Raw genomic sequence first — 23,799 nt, 5'->3', positions numbered from 1 at the left:
TTCGTGATCCACTTGGAGTACAACGGTGCTTCGGTGATGTTCTTCAAGGTCTTCGATGCGAACGGGCGCCGGCTGGAGTGCTGCCCCGGGAGAGGTGGTCGGGACCCTGCTACGGCGAGGACTGGGCCCGCCGACCGCTCCCTTGGCGGCTCCTTAGGCGGCGGAGGCGTCGGAGGTTCCAGCGACTCCGGCGAGCTCTTCGCGACTCCGGAGACGAGCGACGACAGCTACGAGCCCCCGAGCCAGCGCCGCTCCTGGAGCAGGGCGGGCTCGTCAAGCCGTCGCCGACTCTGATCTGGATGGGGTTGGCGCTGGTGCTTGACGGCCCACTGTTGATGATGGCGTCTTTTGCAGGGGCGCGTGTAGTTAGCGTCCTTTTAGGATCTGTTCCCTGCGAGGAATCAAAGACGCGTCCCGTGGGGGCTCGTAAGGTGCCTGTGATCCTGTTTGTTAATATAACCCTTGTCGTAGAATTGCGCGAGTTGCTCATTCCGTCTTAGCTCAGTTCTCCCTTTCGAACCTCAAGAGGGCTTGGTGCTCTGCGCCGACAGGTCCCAGTCCCAAGGCGGCTTCAGCCGTCGCTGGTATGCCAGGTCGTGATGCCATGGTCAAGGCCAGGAGGTGAGCGACCCGGGGTCCGGTAAGAGCCCCTGAGTCACGATGCTGAGGAGGTCCCCTTTGGCGCTCAAGCAGCCGTCGTTCGGTGAGAAAGGAGAGCGGCGTCGCTAACACGGGATTGCATTAGGTGCGGGGATGGTGCCATGGTAGCTGGTGCTTCCGGGTGGTGACTTATCTCGAGAATCAAGGACCGCTCTCTGGTGTGTCGCCGGGTCCGTGCATCGGCAGGCGTGAGGTTGCTCGGCGAGGTCCTCGCGTGTCCCTCCCCTCTCGCCTTTGCTCCCCTTTCTGCTCTACGTCCTCGGGTCCCGGCCCTTGAGCGAGTCTCAGCCGTCGCTGGTATGCCAGGTCGTGATGCCATGGACAAGGCCAGAGGGTGAGGGTTGGAGAGCCAGTAGGAGCCCTGAGTCGTGATGCTCAGGCACCCCCCCTTTAACGTGCAAGCGGTTCGTGCGGGTGAGAGTGAAGGAGACACCGCAAGGGCCTCGCCTGACGCAGCTCCTTTAGGAGATCCTGTAGACCCATCATAGAAAGAATGAGGGGTTGCCATGACAATTGACAGTCAGCCGTTGGTTGCTTCCGAGGGGCGATGAGGCACTGAAGGCTTGACGAGGTGGCGCCACGCGGGGCTGCCGCAGCCAGAGCTCAGCCATTCAGGTTTGTCGGCGTTGCAGGGACGGACCCATGCGCAAGTGTCGTGCCGTTTGGGAGCAGCTCCGTCAGTTGGCGTCAGTTGAGCGGGCAACTAGGTCAAACACATTAGCCGCGAAGGAGTGGATTCATTCAAATAGATGCTGGGAAGGCGGACATCACTGGGTCAGGCCCGAGCGACTTGGGGATGATGCAGCCCGTGGGGCGCCCCCAATAAAGCAAGCTAACAACATGAAACGAAAGGGATACATGCCGCAGGGACGATCCCACGCGGCCTGGGAATAATGCAGCCCTGGGGGGCACTCCCAGCTGGAAAGGAAACTTGAAAGATGCCACCTGATGATGTTGAGGACGAAGGAGTGTTGGTGTAGCAGACTCGGTGGGCTACGGAAGCCGATCCTCAGGAGCCCCCAGGCCCAGGGGCCTCGGGAGGCTCCGGAGGCGCTGGTGGCTCCTCGCGGACCATCTCCAGCTCCGCCAGGGCTGCGGAACGCCTGGCATCTTGAGCCTCCATGATACCCCTCATGAGGCGCTGGTACGTGGCAGCCACGTTCGGCAAGCCGTAAGGCATGCGAACGTAGCTATGGGGTGGACCTTCGCAGCGCCCCACTCGCGAGGGCCAGAGGCGCTCTAGAGAGGCGACTCGATTGAGCCCTGGTATGTCGATGCAGACGCGCAGCCCACCATCCTCGCCTGGATGGGGAGCCACAGCTGGTAGGCGGCGGCCGCCTTTCATGACTCTGGACTCCTGTAGCTCCTGAATGGCCTTGCTGACGAACTCCTGAGGGTCTGGCCCTCCTTGCCTTACTCCTTCTTGAGGGAAACGTGCTTCGAAGCATGCCTCCATGTGGTGCCCAAGTGCCTCCCTCGTGACCTTAGCCAGGTCGGTGGCCCTCCAGGGGAGAGCCCCCGAGCCCTGCCTGAGGAGGGCGCCGGGCGCGCTTTCGTATGCAATGGAAGGAGGTTCCCCCTGGGCAGGCGCGGGCCCTGAGGGGCCTGCCTCCTGAGGGGCTGGGCCGAACGATGTCTTCTTCTTCTTGGGGGTGGTCTCGGGAAGCCTCCTGCTTCCGCGATCCGGGTCTTCCAGTGATGCGGCCTGAAAGGCTCGTTCTAGGGAACACACCGCGTCCTTCTCTTCACAGGGCACCGTGATGACTCCGCCACTTCCTGGTATCTTGAGGACGTTGTAGCCATGGTGAGTTATGACCATGAACTTGGCCAGTGCTGGGTACCCAAGGATGGCGTTGTACGACAGGCGAATGTGAGCGACGTCGAAGTCGATGATCTCGGTGCAGTAGTTGTCGCGTGCCCCAAAGGTGACAGGGAGGCGGACCCGCCCAATCGGGACCGTGGAGCCGTCGGTGACTCCGGAGAAAGGCTTGGTTGGCTGAAGCTGGTTGTAGGGCACTTGGAGATTGTTGAATGTTTCCACGGATAGGACGTTGAGCCCTGCCCCGCCATCGATGAGGGTCCTGGTGACCACCACATTGCTGATGATTGGGGAACAAAGCATCCTGAGGACTCCGGCTGTAGCCGCACACTTGAGCTGATCTGCTGAGTTGAACGTGATGGCGCACGCCGACCACCTGAGAGGGCGCGTGGCCTCGAGCTTGGGGAGGAATGCATTCACTTCGCGGGCAAACTGCTTGAAGACGCGTTGAGAGGCTGGGGCTTGAGCCCCGCCCAGGATGCAGGCGATCGCGCGCGGCTAATGGAAGCCCCCAGCCCCCTCGTCCTGATGGCGGTCCTCGTTTCTCCTTGGCAGCGGCGGCAGCGGAGGGAGGCCTGCGTTGCCTTGCAGGCGATCCTCGCGAGGCTCATCCCTCCAGTCTCCCTCGCGAGGCGGGTCTTGCCAGCGATCCTCGCGAGGTTGATCGCGCCACCCTTGGCGCGGGCTGCGGTCTTCCCAGTGTCCTGCGTTCCTTCCTCCTCCTCGACCGTAGCCCCGGTCACCGCGGTCGGGACAACGGCCGATCCTTCCTTCTCGCACGGCTCGGAGCTCTTGACATTCGTTGGTGTTGTGGGTGCGGAGGTCGTGGTACACACAGTACCGAGTGTCCTTGGAAGATTCGGGCTGATCTCTGCCCCGCTTGGTGTCTGGTTCTGCCGCGAGTACGGCAGCCCCCTTGCGCTTCACATCCTTGGCCTTGGTCTTCTTCTCTTCTGGGTCTGCGGCAGGCAGCTCGAGGAGGGAGAGACGCCCTTCCTCAGCCCTGGCGCACTTGGTTGCCAAGTTGAACAACTCCAAGGAAGTGCACAGGTCTTCATGCATCGTCAGCTCCTCCTTCATCTTGACATCGCGCACGCCGTCGGAGAAGGCTGAGATGATGGCCTCCTCCGTCACCTTGGGAATCTTGAGGCATGCGTTGTTGAAGCGCTGGATGTACTTCTGCAAGGTCTTTCCGGGTTGTTGCTTGATGCGGCGCATGTCGCTCACGGCGGGTGGCCGGTCGCGAGTACCTTGGAAGTTGGCGATGAAGCGGGTGCGCATCTCGTCCCAGGAGGAGATCATGCCTGGAGCCAGGTTCAGGAGTCAGGTGCGGGCCCCATCCTTGAGCGCCATGGGAAACCAGTTCGCCATGACCTTCTCGTCTCCATTGGCAGCTTCGATGCCTAGCTCATAGAGCTGGAGGAACTCCGCAGGGTCGGCAGTGCCGTCGTAACGAGGAGGCAGGTCTGGCTTGAACTTGCCGGGCCACGCGACGCTGCGTAGCTCGATGGTGAAGGCACGGCAGCCTGCTGTGGCCACGGGAGGCCTTGGGTGGCGGAGAGCTTGGTCTTGCATGTCCCCACGTGCTGCAGCTGGGAGCAGCACGGGGTCTTGACGTGCGGGAGCAGGAGCATGGTCGCGACGTGCTAGAGCAGGGAGCGCCCGGTCAGCTTCTTGCGGGCGAGGGACTTCTTGGCAGCTCTGCTCTTGCCGCACTGGCACCTAACGGAGCGGGTTCCGCCCAGGGGCCACGCGCCTTGGAGCCACGGCACCTTCTTGAGGAGGAGGCGTCTAGGGCGCCCCCGGAGCTTCGTCGCCCACGCGGGGCGGGGTGCGGTGCAGCGGAACGGACGGCGCAGGAGAGCCCCCTGCGGCGCGGACGAGCTCGGCGATGCGGTCGAGCCATTCTTCATAGACATCGTCGATGGGGCGGTAGCGCAAGAGCTCGTTTGCCGCGATGAGCGCAGCTCGAGCCTCCATGGGTGCGCGGAGCGCGCGGGACGAAGAACCAGCTGGGGTGAGCGAGGGAGTAGCGGTGCGGCCGTCTTGCCGCATGGACGGATGCTGAGATGACGCTTGCTGCTCGTCCCCCGTCGGGCCGGTGGCGGCGTTGACGGCAGGTGACGGGGAACGGCGAGGACGCCCGCCGACAGGAGCCGTCTGGGCGACGCGGGAAGCGAGAGCGGCCCGGCGCTCGGCGCGGGCCCAACGAGCGTCAGACATGGACGCGATGGTCGGAGGAGAACGGGGTGGTGGAAGACGAATTCCGGCGCACCCCTACTTGGCGCGCCAAATGTCGGATTTCGGGTTCCGGCAGACCCTTAAGGTTCGAACACTGGGGTGCGCGCGGAGATTACGCCTTCTACCTACCTGCACCCCTCCGCCTCGCTAAGATCTAAGCTATGGAAAGAACATCACAAGAGACACAGGGTTTATACTGGTTCGGGCCACCGTTGTGGTGTAATACCCTACTCCAGTGTGTGGTGTGGTAGATTGCCTCTTGGGCTGATGATGATGAGCAATACAAGGAAGAACAGCTTCGCGAGGGTCTGTCTTGGCTAAGGGGATGAACTGCTAGGAGGAGTTCAGTCACCCTTCTCTCTCTCTCTTCTATTCTCTCTCTGTGTGATGCTACTCGATCTGATTTCGATCCTATCTCCCCCTACCCTGTGGGTGGCTAGTCCTATTTATAGGCAGAGGCCCTGGGCCTCTTCCAAAATATTGAGCGGGAAGGGCGCCAACAATTGGCCATTTTGAAGGGGAACATCTGGTACACTTATCCTGACTAAAGTTGGTCCTCGCCTGCCAAAGGCTTTGGTGGTGACGCTGGCTTGGGCTCCACAATGACTTCCTCCCTGCCGTTGGACTGGTCTTGGTCTCGTTGCACTGAAACGGGTGCCTTTGCTTGATGCTCTCGCCTGCGCTTGCTCCCTTTGCACCAAAGAGGAAAGGAGGACACTGGGCGGGCTGGCGCCCGCCTGGCACCCTTGGTCGTCATGGCTTGCGTCACGGGCACCTCGTGAGGTACCCCGCCTTGATCTCTCTGCCTCCTCGCGAGCCAGCCTGATGAGGCCGTGCCTGGGGAAGCTCCGTGTCGTCCGCCCCGCGAGGCTTGGCCCCTCGCGAGGGTCTTGGGTCTGTGTTGATGAAGATGGGCCATGCCGGGCCCCCTTTGAGCCACGTCGCAGGCCACAGGCAGGCAAGTCTGGGGACCCCCGTTCCCAGAACGCCGACAGCCGGGTCCTGAAGTCCCCGGGCCGGGTGCGACCACTGCAGTCCCCGAGCCGCTTGGTGAGGTCGCTGGGCCGACTGTTGCAGTCCCCGGGCTGGGTTGTGAAGTTTCCGGGCCGGGTGCGACTGTCACAGTACCCGTGCCAACTGCCGAGGTCCGCGAGCCGGCTGCCGCAGTCCTAGAGTCAGATTCGTCAGCCTCGGGAAGAGCTGGCACAAAGATGGACTCTGACTCCGGAGAGGGCTTGATCGACGGCTTGAGGAGGCGCTGAAGGGAGACACCAGCTGGTATAGCTTGTCGGGTGGAGCCGATTTGTGCCAAGGCATCTTCTTGCTCATTGTCGGCTCTTGGCACATGAAGGAACTCGCACCCCTCGAAGTATCCACTGAGTTGCTGGACGAAAAAATGGTAGCTTGCCATATTTGCATCCTTGGCATCCCGGTCACCAGAAGACTGCTAGACCACCAAGTCGGAGTCGCCGTAGCATAGGATTCGACGGATCCCGATTTCCTTGGCCAACCGGAGGCCGTGTATTAGTGCTTCATACTCGGCCACATTGTTGGAGGCGGCAAAATGGATTTGCAACGTGTACTTCAGCTTGTCGCATTTGGGAGAGGTGAGGATGATGCTGGCTCCCAAACCAGTGCGCATCTTTGAACCATTAAAATGCATTCGCCGATGGGTGGAGTCCGGCGCTGGCGGCAGGTACTGGGTCTCGGCCCGGTCGACAAGGAAATCGGCCAGTGCTTGGGACTTGATGGCGGTGCGAGGCTGATAGTAGATGGTGTAGGGGGCCAAATCGATGGCCCATTTGGCCACTCGGCCAGAAGCATCTCTGTTTCCAATGATCTCAGCGAGTGGGGCGGTGAAGACAACAGTGACTGGGTGCTCCTGAAAGTATGGCTTCAGCTTCTTGGCGGTGAAATGCACGCCGTAGCACATCTTCTGATAGTGGGGGTAGTTCTGCTTGGAGGCGGACAACACTTCGCTTAGGTAATACACTGGCCTCTGGACTGGTAATGCCTTGCCGTCTTCCTTGCGCTCCACAACTATGACTGTGCTGACCACCCGGCTGGTGGCGGCGATGTAATGGTACATGGGCTCTTTAGCAGTCGAGGCCGCCAGGATAGGTGGCGTGGTCAACATCTTCTTCAGCTGGAGAAAAGCCTGGTCGTTCCACTCGAAATGAGTGGTCTTCTTCATGAGCTGGTATAGGGGAAGAGCCTTCTCGCCCAGCCAACTCATGAACCGGCTGATGGACGCCAAGCAGCCGGTGAATTTCTGGACGTCCCGCAGTCGGGTGGGCTTCTCCATCCTCTCGATGGCTTTGATCTTCACAAGGTTGCACTCAATGCCGCGTTCTGAGACCAGGAAGCCAAGGAGCTGGCCGGCTGGTACTCCGAACACGCACTTTTCCGGGTTGAGCATGATTTGAAATCGACATAGTTTTTCAAAGGCTTCCTTGAGATCTTCGAGGAGTGTGTTGCACTTCTTCGTCTTCACCACGATATCGTCTACGTAGACGTGGGCATTTCTGCCGAGTTGCTTGAGGAGGCAGTTCTGCATGCAACGCTGAAAAGCAGCACCGGCATTTCTTAGGCCGAATGTCATAGTCAGGTAGCAGAAAGCTCCAAATGGTGTGATGATTGCGGTCTTCAGACGGTCTGCCAGGTTCAACTTGATCTGGTGATATCCTGAGTAGGCATCCAAAAAACTCAACAACTTGCATCCGGCTATGGAGTCTATCACTTGGTCTATCCGTGGCAGAGCAAACGGATCCTTTGGGCAGGCTTTGTTGAGGCTGGTGTAGTCAATGCACATGCGCCATTTGTTATTCTTCTTCAGTACAAGGACTGGGTTGGCAAGCCATTCTGGGAAGAAAACTTCCATGATGAAGCCGGCTGCCAACAGACGGGCGATCTCTTCCCCAACGATTCTTCTCTTTTCCTCCGACAACCGGCGGAGGGGTTGCTTGACTGGCTTGGCATCTTCTCTGACGTGTACCTTGTGCTCGGCGAAATCCGTCGGAACACCCGGCATGTCTTTGGAAGACCATGTGAAGATGTCCCGATTATCACGGAGGAAATCGACGAGCTCGCTTTCCTATTTGCTTTCAAGGTTTGCGCCTATGACAGCGTACCTCTCCGGGTGCTCTGGGTCCAATGGTATCTTCTTTTTATCCTTGGCCGGCTTTAAGGATCCTTCAGCTTCCGCCTCCTTGGGATCATGAGACATGTCCGGCCGCTTGCCGGCCATGGCCACAACCCGGTCAAGGAGCCGCTTCTCGGCAGCGATCACAAGGGACTCGGCCAGCCGGCTGCTGGCGGCTGTATAATCAGACGACTTCTGATAATCTCCAGAGATGGTAATGACTCCCTTGGCACTCGACATCTTCATCTTGAGGTAGGCATAATGTGGCACCGCCATGAACTTGGCTAAAGCAGGTCGGCCAAGCAGTGCGTGGTACGGGCTTTCCAGGTCGACCACCTCAAACCAGATGGTCTCTCGGCGGAAATGGTCTTTATCCCCAAAGAGGACATCTATCTGGATCTTTCTGATTGGTGAGTGAGAAAGGCCAGGAACTATGCCGTGGAAGACAGTCCGACTGGGCAGGAGATGCTTGGGTTTGATCTTCAACTTCTCGATGGTATCACGGTATAGGATGTTGATGCTGCTGGCTGCATCTATCAAGATTCGGGAGAAACGAGCAGCTCGCCTTTCCGTGGAAAAGGTGGCCTCCAACACCAAAGCGTAAGAGCTCGGAGAGGGCATTACTTCCGGGTGATCAGCCCGGCTCCAATTGATTGGCCTCTCTGACCAATGTGTGAACTCTGGAGCTTCAATGGCCACGACATTCACCTCACGAGACTGTCGGCGCCGGCTGCGCCTGTCATCGGCCACACTGGTGAAAACAACATATGCTCCATGTTCTTCAGGGAATTGATCTTGAACGGCGTTGACTCCTGGATGGGCCGCCGACTGCTAAGGAGGCGGAGGCGGCTGGCCAGCAGGCGGCGGTGGTTGCAGCCCTTCGCCCTTGGAGATTCATGTGAGCCAATGACACTTCCGGGTGGTGTGGTTGGACCGTTTTGCGCCGCGTGGAACTTGCAGGGAGCATCAAGAGTCTGCTCATAGGATAAGGCAGGTAACCAGTTGGGCTTGCCGCCCTTCTGGCGCTTGGGAAGTGGCTTCCCTTCCGGCTGCCGGTCTTCGACTGCAGCCATCCGCCGGCTGGTGGAAGCCGGCATTGGGGCTTTTCGCTTGTTGTCGCTTTGCTGCTGGCGCTGACTGGTATCGCCAGCCGGGGTCCGAGGAGCCTGAGGAGCCACCTTGCCAGATGCATCAAACTGAATCTCCGTCTTCATGGAGGAATCGGCCATGGCATACTTGTCCGCTATGATTAGCAGCTCGTCGAGGGTCGTCAGCTCGTTGCAGAGGAGCCGGTGTTTGAGCAAAGTGCCTTCTCTGCACCCGACCGTGAAGTACTCGATGGCCTGCACCTCATGCACACCCTCGCAAGAGTTGCACAGCTCAGTCCAACGCGTGAGGTAGTCGCGAGTCGATTCGTTGGGGCCTTGGACGCACAAGGAGAGCTGGCGAGGCTTGGGCGGCCACTTGTACGTGCCGGTGAAGTTGCGGACGAAGGCCTTAGTGAAATCTACCCAGCTGTTGATGCTGCGGGGCTTCAGACTGTTCAGCCATGTCCGGGCGGTGCCCTGGAGTATGAGTGGAACGTACTTCACGGCAACACGCTTGTTGACGTTTGCAATGCTGACGGCTATGGAGTAGTCGACCAGCCAGTCCTCCGGCTTCACGGATCCGGTATACTTGGGCGTATCTCTTGGGAGCGTGAACCCTCTGGGAAAGGACTCATCTCTGATGCGGGGGCCGAAGCAAGGTGGGCCCTGCACGTCTTCTTCTTCTAGCGCCAGGGATCGGTTGAGACGATCGGTCCGGTGGCGGGCATCATTCTCTCCGATTGCTTCTCGGGGGCCAAGCCGGCCTCCAAGACTCGGATGATCGACAGGCGGTAGAGACACGCGCTTTTCTCTGTGTTGGGGAGGCTGCTAGCCGCCTAGTCGTTCCACCGCATGAGGGCGGCCGTCTTGGTCGCGCTCGATGGTGATGTGCGTCCGGCTGTGGCTGGCAGCCAGCTCCTTGTCTCGTCGCCCGTGGTTGCCATCAGTCGGCGTCCGGGACGTCACACCATGCTCCTGGCGGGGAGGCGGGTCGTCGTTTTGCTGGTTGAGGTCTCCGACGCGGCAGCCGCATCGATGAGTCGCTGGACGTGCTCCATCATGTGGCGACGCTCGTCGCCCTCAAGGTTGTCCAGCTCATCCGCTGCCTCTAGGGCAGGTCGTATATTCTCCATAGGCGTGGCGTAGATGGGGCGATATCGGCCCCGAACATGCTGGCAATGGTCGCTCCGCACCGCGCTGCCGGACCGTACCGATGCGGCTGGGCCCGCCAGGAGCCGGCATGCCGCCAACGGCGCGGTCCATCTCACGCCGATAAGCCTCCGAAAGGCGTCTCATGCTAGCTAGCTTCTTGGCGCTCTCGACAAGTTGGACGCAGCGGGCTTCGAGCGTCGGCGTCTTCTGTGATGGGTGCAGACAGGTCTTGCAGCGTAGCCTTGAGCAGGTCCCGGGCACCGTCACCGGAAACTCCATTGTGGCTGATCACGAGCACCTTTGTGACGGTGCTGTCGCCGCTGTCGGCGCGGGGGAGGGGATCATCAACGATCACCATGTTGGTAGGGAACGCGTCGAGCGACGCCGTGTCGGAGTCGACGAGCATCGGGTCGGTGGAGCCGGCTGACTCCAAGTCAACGGCCGGCTCGTCAGTGACGTGGAGCTGGTCGAGGAAGCTGGCGAGGCGGCTCTCGGGGCCGTCGTTGCCCGTGTCGGATGCAGGATCGTCGGAGAGGCGGATCTCGCCAACAAGGTCGGTGAGGAAGCTCGCCGCGCAGGCGACCTCCGCGCCATGCAACACGTCGGTGCAAACGCCATCCGGCGTGCCTGGCTGGCTGCGCTCAGCAAGGAGGAAGAGGGTTCCCGTCCAGAACAGATCTCCGGATGACGGTGCACCTAGCCCCATGGTGGGCGCCAAATGTCGGGGGTTTGGTGCGACATATGCCAAAGGATGGCTAATCATGATGGGGGCTAGTAGGACGTCGCTGGTGCCAGGAAACGGGATGAGGCGAAGACATGCACGCCAGCGAATCTTACTCAGGTTCGGGGCTCTCCTAGGAGATAACACCCCTAGTCCTGCTCTGCGGGGTCTCCGCATGATCACTAAGGCGCGAGCAAGTACAATGGTGCTCCTCGAGCTGTGTGCTAGAGGTAGAAGAAAGCAGGGTTGGCTCTCCTCTCCCTCTATGGGTGTCTAGGTCTAACAGGTTGAGAACCCTTTGCATGGGCGCCCTGGGGGGTTTATATAGGCCTACCCCCAGGGGTACAATGGTAATCTTACCGGGTGTAGGACCCGGCTGTCAGTGTCTTCTGTCGCCGGCTCCTCCGTCGGCCGCTGGGGCCCGCTGCCTGGTGGGCCCTGCCAGGTGGTCTGGTATGGAGCCGACAGGCCGCCTCCGCCGCTTGCGGGTCTGGCTGGTTGCTTGTTACTGTAGCCGTAATTCTAATAACGCATGCTTGGTCGGGGGGCGTGGCTATAGTCCCGCCGTCTGGTGGGAGATCACTGTAGCCACACCGTGTCTCCTCTGGTTGATGGCGCATGGACTCCGAGGGAAAAGTGGGCCGCCTGCTGGAGGTCGGCCTCCCTCGGGTCCGACTGGTCAGGTGCTGCCGCTCTCTGGGTTCTCGCTGCCTGGTAGGGCCCGCCGCTTGCAGGCCGTACCGAAAGGCCGTCGTGGTAACAGGGGTCCACCTGACAGGGGTGACGTCAAGGGTGAGATGGCAACAGTGCCGCGCCGTCCGGAGATCTCGGCCGGTACGGGACACTGTGGCCGCGCCCCGCCCTGGATGCGGGGGTGATGGGCTATACTGTAGCCACATAATGTCTTGTCTTCTTTATGGGGGCGCAGACTTTGAGGGCTCCGTGGGTCGCCTGCCAGGAGCCGGCCTCTCTGGAGGCCGCCTACTGGGAGTCAGCCCATCTTGGAGCCGTCTTCCGGCGCTTTGCCGTCCTCTGACAGCCGGCTGCTTGAGACAGCCGGCCGCCAGAAGGCGGCGCTTTATCCTTGACGCTTGTGGGGCACACCGGCCCCAATTTCTTGAAATGCTCAAGGACCCGGGTTAGGCTACCCGTGGCCCATTACTCTGACATCTTTAGCTCTTCAAAAGCAGAACAATTCACTTTTATGGAAGTTAATCTTTAACCCCGATAATTGTTCGAACAGGCATAACACAAGCTTCATGTTTCCTGCTTTTGCCAAATTATGCTCCATGAAGATGATAGTATCATCATCATGATGAAGGATGGACACTCCGCCATCCACTAAATGCGGAACTAGGCCACCTACTTGGTTGTCCTCCTTAACCTTTCCTATTAGGATTGTCAACATGTCGACCACTATGTTGAAAAGAATCGGTGACATCGTGTCACCTTGCCTCAGGCCTTTGTGTGTCTGGAAGTAATGACCTATGTCGTCATTCACTTTGATTCCAACACTCCCTTTTTGCGTGAAAGAATTAACCTGGTTTCTCGAGACCTAATCAAATCCTTTCATGCGCAAAGCCTGCTGAAGGAATGGCCATTTGACTTTATCGTACGCTTTTTCAAAATCCACTTTGAAAACCACTCCATCTAGTTTTTTCGTGTGGATCTAATGGAGCGTTTCATGCAGAAGTACAACCCCTTCTAGGATGTTTCTGTCCAGCATGAAAGCAGTTTGGAAAGGCTGTGCCACATAATGCACAATCTGCGTAAGCCTGTTAGTCCCCACCTTAGTGAAAATTTTAAAGCTGATATTAAGAAGACAGATTGGCCTAAACTGCTCAATCCGCATGGCCTCTGTTTTCTTAGGAAGCAAAGTAATTGTTCCATAATTTAAGTGAGACAACTGTAACTGCCCACAGAATAAAACATGGAACATTGGGATCAAGTCCCCCTTAATAATGTGCTGGCACTTCTTATAAAACTCCGCCGGAAAACCATCCGGGCCTGGAGCTTTATTATTCTTCATTTGTGATATAGCCTCAAACACCTCTTTCTCCGAAAACGGGGCGGTCAAAATCTAGTTCTCATCCGCAGCAAGCTGAGGCACATCCTCTATCCTTGACTCATCCAAGGATACGAAATTATCCTCTGGAGGCCCAAACAGCTGCTTATACACTACTGGAATCAGCTTCTTTGCCGTCCGCCATGGCAGACGACAAAGACATAGATCCCGGACGGCAAACTTCTTTGCAGTCTACCAGCGGACGACAAACTGTCCGTCTGAACAAGTACTAGAAAAGGCCTTCTTTGCCGTCCGCTTCATAGAAACGGACGGGAAAGGATTGTGTCATCCGCCATCTAAGGCCAGCAGACCGCAAAGACAATAGACGACAGTGGGGTGGGGTCAGAGCCATTACGGGGTAACGACGCTCTTTGCCATCCGCCAGCGGACGGCACAAAGTCAAAGCTCTTTGCCATCCGCTGACAGATGACAAAGAGCTCAGTTAGGCCAGCACTAGGAAGCTCCCACGTGGCCAGCTATGCCGTCTGCCAGCAGACAACAAAGATTCAAAGGTCTTTGCCGTTCGCCAGCAGACGACAAACTGACCGAATAAGCATCCAGTGTTCCCAGTTTCTACATGTAGCTGCCACCTGTCCTCTTTGCCGTCTGCTAGCAGACGACAAAGAGGTTGTATATCCCCTGTTTTTATTTATATCCATTTAATTTCACTGGAATTCACACACAGATATACATATATATGTTTTTTCATAGGCACAACAAACATATGATGTATCCAACACATAGCTCCATCCATGACAACGTACATACATAAGAAACACAGTTTCATCCATACATCTTACACTAATATCACAATGTTCATCCAACACATTGTTCCATGCATCCATATAACAAGTTCCACATTATTCTTCGATACAAACGAAAAGAAGAACAGGGAAACAAGCACTCCATCCATGCAAGCTTCCATATAGTGAATTAAATCTGCAAAATGGGAAACAAGAAAGTTAGAATAAGAAGAAGAAGACTAGAAGAAGAAGACTAGAAGAAGAAGAAGAGAGTTCTTCTTCTTCTTCTTCTTCTTCTTCTTTTCTTCCTATTCCTTCTTTTCTGCCTCTTCCTTGATTTTCTTCATCTTATTATGTCATTTGTGGACTAAATAGGCTAAATTATGTCATAAATGGACTAAATAAGAAGAAAAATGCCATTTTTGAGCTAACGTAGCAAATTATGCCATTTTTGACCTAACTAAGCTTATTGTGTCATTTTAGAGGACAACAAGCTAAGTATATGACATTTATGAGGTTAGCAAGGTTATGATGCCATTTATGAATAAAAAAAAGTTAGAGGAGGAAAAGAAGAAGAAGACTAGAAGAAGAAGAACTTCTACTTCTTCTTCTTCTAGTTTTCTTCTTCTTCATCATCTTCTTCTTCTTCTTCTTCTTCTTCTTCTTCTTATTTTCTTCCTATTCCTTCTTTTCTTCCTCTTCCTTGATTTTCTTCATCTTATTATGTCATTTGTGGACTAAATAGGCTAAATTATGTCATAAATGGACTAAATAGGCTAAATAAGAAGAAAAATGCCATTTTTGAGCTAACGTAGCAAATTATGCCATTTTTGACCTAACTAAGCTTATTGTTTCATTTTAGAGGACAACAAGCTAAGTATATGACATTTATGAGGTTAGCAAGGTTATGATGCCATTTACGAATAAAAACAAGAGGAGGAAAAGAAGAAGAAGTTCTTCTTCTTTTCTTCTTCTTCTTCTTCTTCTTCTTCTTCTTTTCTTCTTTCTTCTTCTTCTTCTTCTTCTTCTTGTTCTTCTTCTTTTCTTCTGTTCCTTCTTTCCTTCCTCTTCCTTGATTTTCTTCATCTTATTATGTCATTTGTGGACTAAATAGGCTAAATTATGTCAAAATGGACTAAACAGGCTAAATAAGAAGAAAAATACCGTTATCACGGAGGTGTAGGAATGGTTGGGGCTGTGCCAGTGGCAGACGGAGGTGAAGGACCGGTCGGGGTTCCGGCATTGGCAGACGCGGAAGGATTGGTCGATGCTTGTCGGGAGCCATGTTGTACCAAAGATCATTTCCAATAATGTCTCGTTAGCATGATGCAAACTGAAATGTGAATAGTAGTAATTAAGGACCATTCAAATCAAACTCACCGTGGTCGCCAGAGCAATCTAGGGCATCGGCGGAGGGGCTTGACCGTTTTTCTCGCACATGGTCTGTACATTTGGTTCTCACGAGTCAGTCCTATTAGTTAGTAATGCGAACATTACGTGCATGATTGGGCTAATATGCACGAGAAACGTACCACGATGAGATCGTATAGGGCCCGGTTAGACGCCTCATTTCGGTTCCTCTCCTCCTCCAACAGCTTAGCCGTCCTCTCCTCCATCTCCCTCTCCCTCTCCGCCGCCTCCCTTTTTGCCTCCTCCAAAAGCGCCTGGGTCTTTAATCTCTCTTTCTCAACCAATGCCTGCAACACAACACTCCTCGTTAGCATTGTAATCATCGACGGACGCACACACAATGTAATGGAGGAAAGGTGAGAGAGTCCGTATAACTAACCGCCATGGCGAGCTCCGCGGGCCGTGCACGAGGCGTTATCTCAGGATCAGAGCTACTCAGGTGCTTCTTGATCTGCGGGAGAGTCTTAGGACAATGTATCAGTCCATCACCAATGTCTTGAGAGCCATGGGACCTCCCGCCACCAGATATCATCACCATCTCTGTATCAAAAGGATCCTAGCTCGGGTTAAAGTCCCCCCTTTCCTCGCCTTCCCCTTGTATTTGTACTTCACAAGCTTGTGGTGGGAGGATATGTTGGTGAAGCTCTCTGGATGATCTAGGTTAGAATCCGTGAATGGCTTGGCCTTCTTGTACGGGGCCATATGGGCCATGCCATAGAGGTCGACAGACTTGGCACATGCTTCTTGTGGTGGTGCGCCTGAGAGACAGGAACAAAATATTAGTTAAGGGTCAAGCTAGCATGAAGAACGATATTGCTATGTAAATATGTCATTTTGGAGCTAAGAAAGGTTATTATGTCATTTTTGAGGAAAATAAGCTAAGGTTAGGTCATTTTCGAGGTGACCAAGATTAGTATGCCATTTTGACCAAAGTATGCTGATTATGTCATTATTGAGCTATCCAAGGTAGTTATGCCATTTTTAGCTAACTATAACATATTTAGGAATAAAATAGAGCTATCTAAGGTTATTATGTCATTTTAGAGCTAATTATGTCATGAATGAACTAGCTAAGATTAGTTTAGGTCGTTATTGAGCTATTGAAGGTAGTTATGCCACTTTTTAACTAACTAAAGCATATTAAGCCATTTTATAGAGCTATCTAAAGGTTATTATGTCATTTTAGGGCTAAATATGTCATAAATGAACTATCCAAGATAGTTATGCCTTTTTTTAACTAACTAAGCATATTAAGTCATTTTGGAAGGGATAAATGCTACCATGAAGAATGAAATTGCATGAATCATGTAGCAAACCACATACCCAGTTATCCCCGTACTCAAACAGGTTGGAGCTCCCTTGATGGTGTGGCACACCTTTCATTTGGTCGCGCTTATCCTTGGCCCTTTGGTGTTCGACTAGTCATTGGGGAGAGCACCACGCATCCACCAACGCCTCCCAACAGTCCATCTTATCCACACACCATCTCGGGGGCACCTAAGTGAGTTAAGAGAAATTTCAGCGCTACGCCTACGAATCAAATCAAGAAAACTAAGTTCAAGGCCTTAAGAATAGGTAATTACCTGCATGTACTTCTCCTTACTCAGAAACTTGGCGCGACACTTCTTCTTGCCCCTCCTAATACCCTTCGAGGCGTAGTAGTCTCGAACGGCCTGCACCCGAGCCTCGTGTCGTATGTTCTGAAGTAGGCGCTTGCACTCAGTTTCGACAACCATACACGCGACCTCCTGCTCTCCCTCTGAAACCCTGTAGAAGGTCTGCAATCAAACAAGACAACACTAATTAGTACAATCACTAGGTAGTGTTGATTTTTAGTTCTGTAAAGGATAAATTACCCAAAACCGACGGAACACAATGTCGGCCACCGTCTTGCATAAGACACCGACGACCCTCTCCTCCGATGGGGCCGGGGCAACCGAGTATAGCTCCCAGGTCAGTGCTAGCTATGCAACCTGACCCTCACCAGGCAATGTGACCCATCCAGGGAAGTGCTGCCGACAAAGCACACCAAGGACCTGGTTGGGCCTGCGGACACCACGGGGGTGTACCCAGCCCCTGCAGTATGACAAGGCCAACACATTAGATATTAATTTGAAGGAACATGAAGGCAAAATGTTAAAAAAATAGTAAATGCACTTACTTCAACCCTTTAGGCGCAATCAACCACCTCTGGCCGGGGGTCGTCGGCACGGGCGGGAGCTTTGTACAGCCACGCTTGTAGACCTTCTTGCCCTTCTGAACCAGCTCGTCGTCGCTGTAGCTATCATCTGAAAAGATGTCCTCGCTACCATCCTCCGGGCCACTAGCCTCTGAAGTCTCGTGGGAAGAAGACTGCGGGATCAGAGTCTTCTGGGAGGGAGACCCCGTGACCGGAGTCTTCTGGGACGAAGACTCTGGGACCGGACTCACATGGGGCGAAGGATCAGCGACCGGAGGCTCATGGACCGGAGTCCGAGATGGGTCCACCTCAGACGGAGCAGTCCCGTGGTCGGGTGAATCAGCTCAGGGTGGCGGCGAGGAAGGCGTAGCAGCCTTCCTACCTCTCCCGCTGCCACGTCCACCTCTACCAGCCTTCTTTGTCCTCCCCCGACCTTTCCCAGCCGAAGAAGAAGCGGCCACCACAGTTGTCTGCATACTCTCTAGCAGCGCTCTCCGGAGGGGCTGGGCTGGAATAATGGAACCACCCCTCCCAGTAGCGCTCGTAGGAGGCTCGGGGCGCTCTGGACCCTTGCCCACCATCTTGTCAGCACCTGCAATGACAAAAAGTAAACGAAATTAGTACAACATAAAAAATTGGATACCTGACATGAACATAATAAAATTTAAGTGTATCATCATCATGAACATAATAAAAATACACCCGATCAACACAAATATATATGATGTTTTTGTATCATCATCATGTCCGGGGTCGATTGGGGTGTCAGGGTGTCGGGGTCGGGGTCGGGGTGTGCTGTCAGGGTGTCGGGGTGTGGTGTCACGGTGTCGGGGGTCGGGGGGGGTCGGGGTCGGGGCCGGGGTGTCAGTGGTCGGGGTCGGGGTGTCGGTGGTCGGGTGTCGGGATGTCAGGTGTCGGGGTGTCGATGGTCGGGGTCGGGGTGTGGTGTCAGGGTGTCGGGGTGTCGTGTCGGGGTCGGGGTGTCGGGGTCGGGGTGTGGGTCGGGGTGTGGTGTCAGGGTGTCGGGGGTCGGGGTGTCTTTTTCTTCTTCTTCTTCTTTCTCTTTTTCCCTTTCTTCTTCTTCTTCTTCTTCTTCTTCTTCTTCTTCTCCTTCTTCTTTCTTCTCCTCCTCCTCCTCCTCCTCCTCCTCTTCTTCTTCTTCTCCTTTTTCCTCTTCTTAAACCTAGCACTAACCTAAAACAAAATAGGAAAAAACTACACCTAAACCTAGCACTAACGCAATCCTAAAAACTCAAAACTACACCTGAACCTAGCACTAACCTAAACATAAAAACTCAAAAGTACACCTAATTAAACCTAGCACTAACCTAAAACAAAAGAGGAAAATAGAGAACAAAAAACAGGAAAAAAACAGAAAAAATTACCTCTTGCTCCGGCGAGGTCGGCCAGTGGGGCGGGGCGGCGCAGGGGCCACGGGGAGGAGGACGGCAGTGGTGCGGGGCGGTGCAGAGGCCTCGGGGAGGGGTTCGGCGCAAGCCTCTCCGGCGACGGGGCGGCGCAGGGGCCGCGGGGAGGAGGACGAAAGCGGGGCGGGGCGGTGCAGGGGCCTCGGGGAGGGGTCCGGCATAGCGGCGCGGCCCGGCGCAGGCCTCTCCGGCGACAGGGCATGGCGGGGTGACGCAGGGGCCGCGGGAAGGAGGACGGCAGCGGGACGGGAGGGGGAGGGCTGGACGGCGGTGGGGGCTAGGTCTGGGGGGCGGGGCTGGCTGCTGGCGGCGACAGCAGCGATGGAGGAGAGAGGCGGGCGCGCGGGAGGGAGAGAGAGAAAGTGAGAGAGGGGAGACGGCTCGGCCCATTAAGTGGGCCTTCTTTGCCATCTGCTAGCAGACGACAAAGAGGGCGACCGTTAGGGGCCTCCTCTTTGCCGTCTGCAAGTGGGAGGCAAAGGAGTAACATTGCCGTCTGCTAGCGGACGACAAAGTAGTCACCTATTTGCCGTCCGCTAGCAGACGTCAAAGAATCTGACCTAGCCATGCTGTGCCCTGTGGGGCCCACCTGGCTCTTTGCCGCCAGATGGCTGACGATAAAGAAGCAGCTGACGGCAAATAGCCTTTTTGCCATCCGCACTTTCTTTGTTGTCCACTTCATGGAAGCGGTCAGAAAAGAGCCTCTTTGCCGTCAGCTGGCAGATGGCAAAGAGGTGGCCGACGGCAAAATTCTAGATTCCAGTAGTGATAGTAGTTCGTGATATATAGTTTTAAGTTTTCCTTCCCTAAAATCGTCCCCTCATCTTGTTCGAGCTGAAAAATTCTCTTCTTTCGATGTTTGCCATTCGCAATCATGTGAAAAAATTGGGTGTTATCATCCCCTTTGACGATTTTGCAGACTTCCGCACGCAATGCCCACTTCAATTCCTCCTCTCGAAGAAGCTCTTTCAGTCGCATGTCTGCCTCCATTTTAGTTTCCAACTCCCTGGTATCTAGAATGGAGGACTCGGCCTTCAAGTCTATGATTGAATAAGTACAAGGAGTCTATCCTTTTCAACCTTATAAAACTCACTTAAATGTTAGGCCCATCCACGTAAGAACTTCGTTAGGTGCCTTATCTTGTTTTGCCATCTCTCAACATTCGACCTCCCACCCGAATCCTAGCCCATTCTCTGGCTATCAAATCCAGGAACCCATCTCTTTCAAACCACGCTAATTCGAAAGAAAAAGTGTTCTTGTTTCCTAGATGTGTTGCCTCTCCAGAGTCAACAAGCAATGGTGTATGGTCGGAAATTGGACGGGATAGTGCATGGACCGTTACCAGGGGGAATTTCTGTTCCCATTCGACGCTAGCGAGGACACGATCCAGCTTCTCAAACATCGGGGTTGGTAATGAATTGGCCCAAGTGAATTTTCTACCGGACAGCTCTATCTCTCTAAGATCCAAGCTTTCGATGATAGTATTAAACATAAACGACCATCTGCCGTCAAAGTTATCATTGTTTTTTTCATCCCGTCTACGGATAATATTGAAATCACCCCCTACAGAATTGGGAGCTGCTCGCTACCACAAATATGGACTAAATCCGCCAAAAAATCCAGTTTGAGTTTAGGCTGTGCGGCACCATATACCGCCACCAAAGCCCAATTAAACCCATCGGCCTTTGATCTAACCCTAAACTTAACTGCAAAATCACCCATAACCGCATTCCAGACTTCCAATGAATCGCACTTAACCCCAAGTAAAATCCCACCGAACCTCCCTCTTGGAGGCAGACAATGCCAATCAAAGTCAACACCTCCCAACAGAGTGCTAAGAAACCGGGGAGTAAAGTTGTCCCTACGAGTCTCAGGAAGGGCGATAAAATCGAACTTGTGTTCTATCGAAGCATCAGCTAGAAACCTTCTCTTAGCCAAGTCCTTAAGACCTCTATTATTCCAAAAAATTCCTTTCATAATTCATCATGAAATTTTTAGTGGTCCAGATCCTAGCACTTATACGCACAGCCGAGGCTGGGTAAATCTTTCGTTTCCATTTGCGTTTAGGTTTGGTTTGATCCTCAACTCGGACCTCATAACTAAGCTCAGTGGATCTAGCCACCTGAGAATCAGTAATAATGGAATCCCTCGGTGAGACAGAACAATCATCTTCCTCGGTGTCAGGAAGAGAGGGTGCAAGATCCGCACAAAAGCTATCAAGGACCCGAACTCCCAACGTATCTATCTCCGAATCATTCATGGGTTTGACAGCCGCTAAGTTCCGAATCATTTCTAGGGCACGGTTTGCTTCAAGATCCAGGATATCATTAACGGATTTAGAAATTTCACTATCATTACTACCTAGTGAAACACCCAACTGAGTTGCATTATGAATAATATCATCGCTAGAAAAATGAAGAATAGAATTGGAGGTGTTGACTGACATACCCGTAGTGACCTCAATATCACAAAGCTTGGCCGCCCACATGGCGCACCGCAGCTGCATGTCATCAACATCCGACTGATCCTAGAGGCGACATCTCATCCGTCGACCGGTGGACACAGGATCCGGTATCCCTCCAAAAGCGATGATATCATCCCACGAGGCACCATTCGGGATAAGGCCACCTGTTGTACCCCCAATAGGGCTAGACAGAGTAGAAACAATCGGGGTGTTTCCCCATGCCGACGTCGTATATCATCCATCCGCCACCTTCCGGGGATCCTGCAGGCCCCGGCCAGCCGACCCAGATCCCGATGGCGTACTAGGATCCACCCCCCTCCAGGGGCGCCAATGGGGAGGTAGGGGCAGAGGCCACCTGCCCACGCCTCCCTCCCGATCCGACACCAACCCCGACGCACAGCCCGGCCTCAGCCGCACCAGCCGGCATGTCCTCCGCCGCACAGGACAGCACCAAGCCCTGCGGCTCCGGTGAAGCATCATACCGAAGGCGAGTGGCGGGAGAGCCAGGGGCCACTTGCCCAACAGCCTCTCCTCCCTCGCCATGCTCGAGCACCGTCTCAGGAGCCATAGAGAGAGAGAGAGAGAAACACCTGCCGCATAGGACACCACTGCACCTGAACCATCGGAACATCCATCAACAGAATTATCAAGAGCCTCAAAATCCAGCGGAGGAAGTGACTGTTCATCCTCACACTCCACCCGCTCACTCCACAGTCTAGGAGGTGCCGAGGCGGGTTCAAACAAGCCAAATCGTAGCGCGTTCATAGGCGCCTAAGTATGTGTGGGGGTCCCCTTTCCAGGGGCCGCTGAAGCTAGGTTAGAACCTGGGTTAGTGGACATATCTCATCCACGATCATCCTCGCTCAACTCCTTGTTGCCAGATCAGTCATCCTTATCAAGCATATCAACGTCATTTCCAGTCAAAGCCTCAGTGAATAAATCAGTGTCCTCAAACTCAATCTCGAGGTTAAAGATCATGCCGGCATGCGTCCACTTAACCACATCCAGTACAAAATCAATGTCCAGAACACTAACTAGCAACCTCGCCACCCCATTAGCTCGGGTAAAGGCCATGTCCACCCGCTCGGTCTTCCCAACAAGATTCCCCAAGCTGGCTGCTACCCGAACATCATTCAGATGCTTGGATGGTGCCCCCGAGAACTATGACCAAACCTCAGTAAGAGGCTTGCCCTTCGGCTCGACCTTCTTCCACTCATGAAACTCAAGGATACACTTGGTGCCAGGGACTCTACATAGCCCAAAACTCATAAGTCTCTGCAGATCCTTAGTTGTTGGAAACTCAACCTTGTACATATTGGCCTCGAGTATAATTAGCTCCCACTGAAAGTTACCTGGTGCCAGCTCATGCAGCCTCTGCATGATCTGCGCGTCAGACATGACACCTTTTGTCACTTTGACCACCCCCGTGGTCATGCTCTGTGGTGCCTCAGGGATCTCCCTCGCACTAGGGGACCCAAAGAACATTAACTCAGCGCATCACACTCCATATATAGTAACACTCGGCATCGGTTCACGCAATACCGGACATTCCCCGGTTTCATGCACCGGCTTGAGGCAAGTGTCACAGAGCTCAAACACGCACTCTACAATAAAGTGCCCTTGCTCACCACATCGATAACACAACATCTTCTTCCTCTTTCGATCCCACTTGGAAGCTCGCTCACTGTTTGATTTCTCGGGCCCGCTGACAGTACCCGTCGCACTGGGCACCACCTCAGGTATCGTTGTCGTAGCGAGTGCCGTCACCGCAGCCATGGCCTGGTCTGACAATGCTGGCGTCTGCATAGTCGCTACCACGTTCGCGGAACTCGCCGGTTCCGCAACATCGGTCACTACAGCGGTAGGCGGCGGAGGCTGACGATGACGGTTTCTGCCTCCGCGGCCACCACAAGGAGCACGGAAGCCACCTCTTTGCCTATAGTCCGGACCAGAAGCCCCCTCAACGAAGCCTCCTGGAGGTCCATAGAACGGGCGGTCCGTCGACTCGTCACTCTGCCACTCATATCCGCGTCCGCCGCCGCCGCCGACGAACTGCGGTGATGACCTTCGCCATACGCGTCATAGCCGTCGTCACCCCATTGGCCACGGGGGGGGGGGGGCACGGCCGCCGTATGTGGCCTCCCTGGCTTGGTACGCCAGGTAGCGTTGCAGTCACGAGGTGCCACCTCCCTGTTGAGCCGGCGGCGCGGCCCGAGCCCAGGAGGCTGGTTCTTATTAGGTGACGGCGGGGTGGGTGCTTGCTGCATAGGCCCCGCCCTGCTCTGCGGCGGAGGCGCAACGTGATGGGGCAGTGGCGCATGCCGCGGAGCCACGCCGGGCATCGGTGGCGCGTCCTTAGGCTTGGGCGGCGCAGGCTTGGGAGGAGGGCCAGCGCCCCGACCGGCCATGGCCACAGAAGGACGAACCCTCGCAGCCCTCCCGAGTCCGACCCTTGGGAACCCCGGCACGGCGACCCGCCAAGCCCTAGCCGCCTCTGATGTACATAGCAGCCGCGAGACAGCAGGACTAGTCGACTCGATTGCATGCATGTCGAGGGCTGCGTTGACGGGCCGGTCGGTCTCCTGGCTGATAACCTGGGCCTCATACGCAGTCCTAGCCAGGCCCAATATGTTGTCACACAACACCAGCCTGTCCCGGCCCAGTATCTCGTTCAAACGACGCGACCGA

General features: G+C 55.0%; 1 pseudogene; it reads right to left on the bottom strand.

Annotated features, from left to right (window-relative positions):
* Nucleotides 1-10,247: 10,247 nt before the first annotated feature.
* On the bottom strand, nt 10,248-21,876 carry LOC147965289 (uncharacterized; annotated as a pseudogene).
* Nucleotides 21,877-23,799: the final 1,923 nt, after the last annotated feature.

This window comes from Triticum urartu, chromosome 6A (assembly GCF_056163025.1).
Source record: "Triticum urartu cultivar PI428250 chromosome 6A, HENAU_Tu73, whole genome shotgun sequence".
Taxonomy (NCBI): Eukaryota; Viridiplantae; Streptophyta; class Magnoliopsida; order Poales; family Poaceae; genus Triticum; species Triticum urartu.
This window is presented reverse-complemented; position numbering and strand designations above follow the sequence as displayed.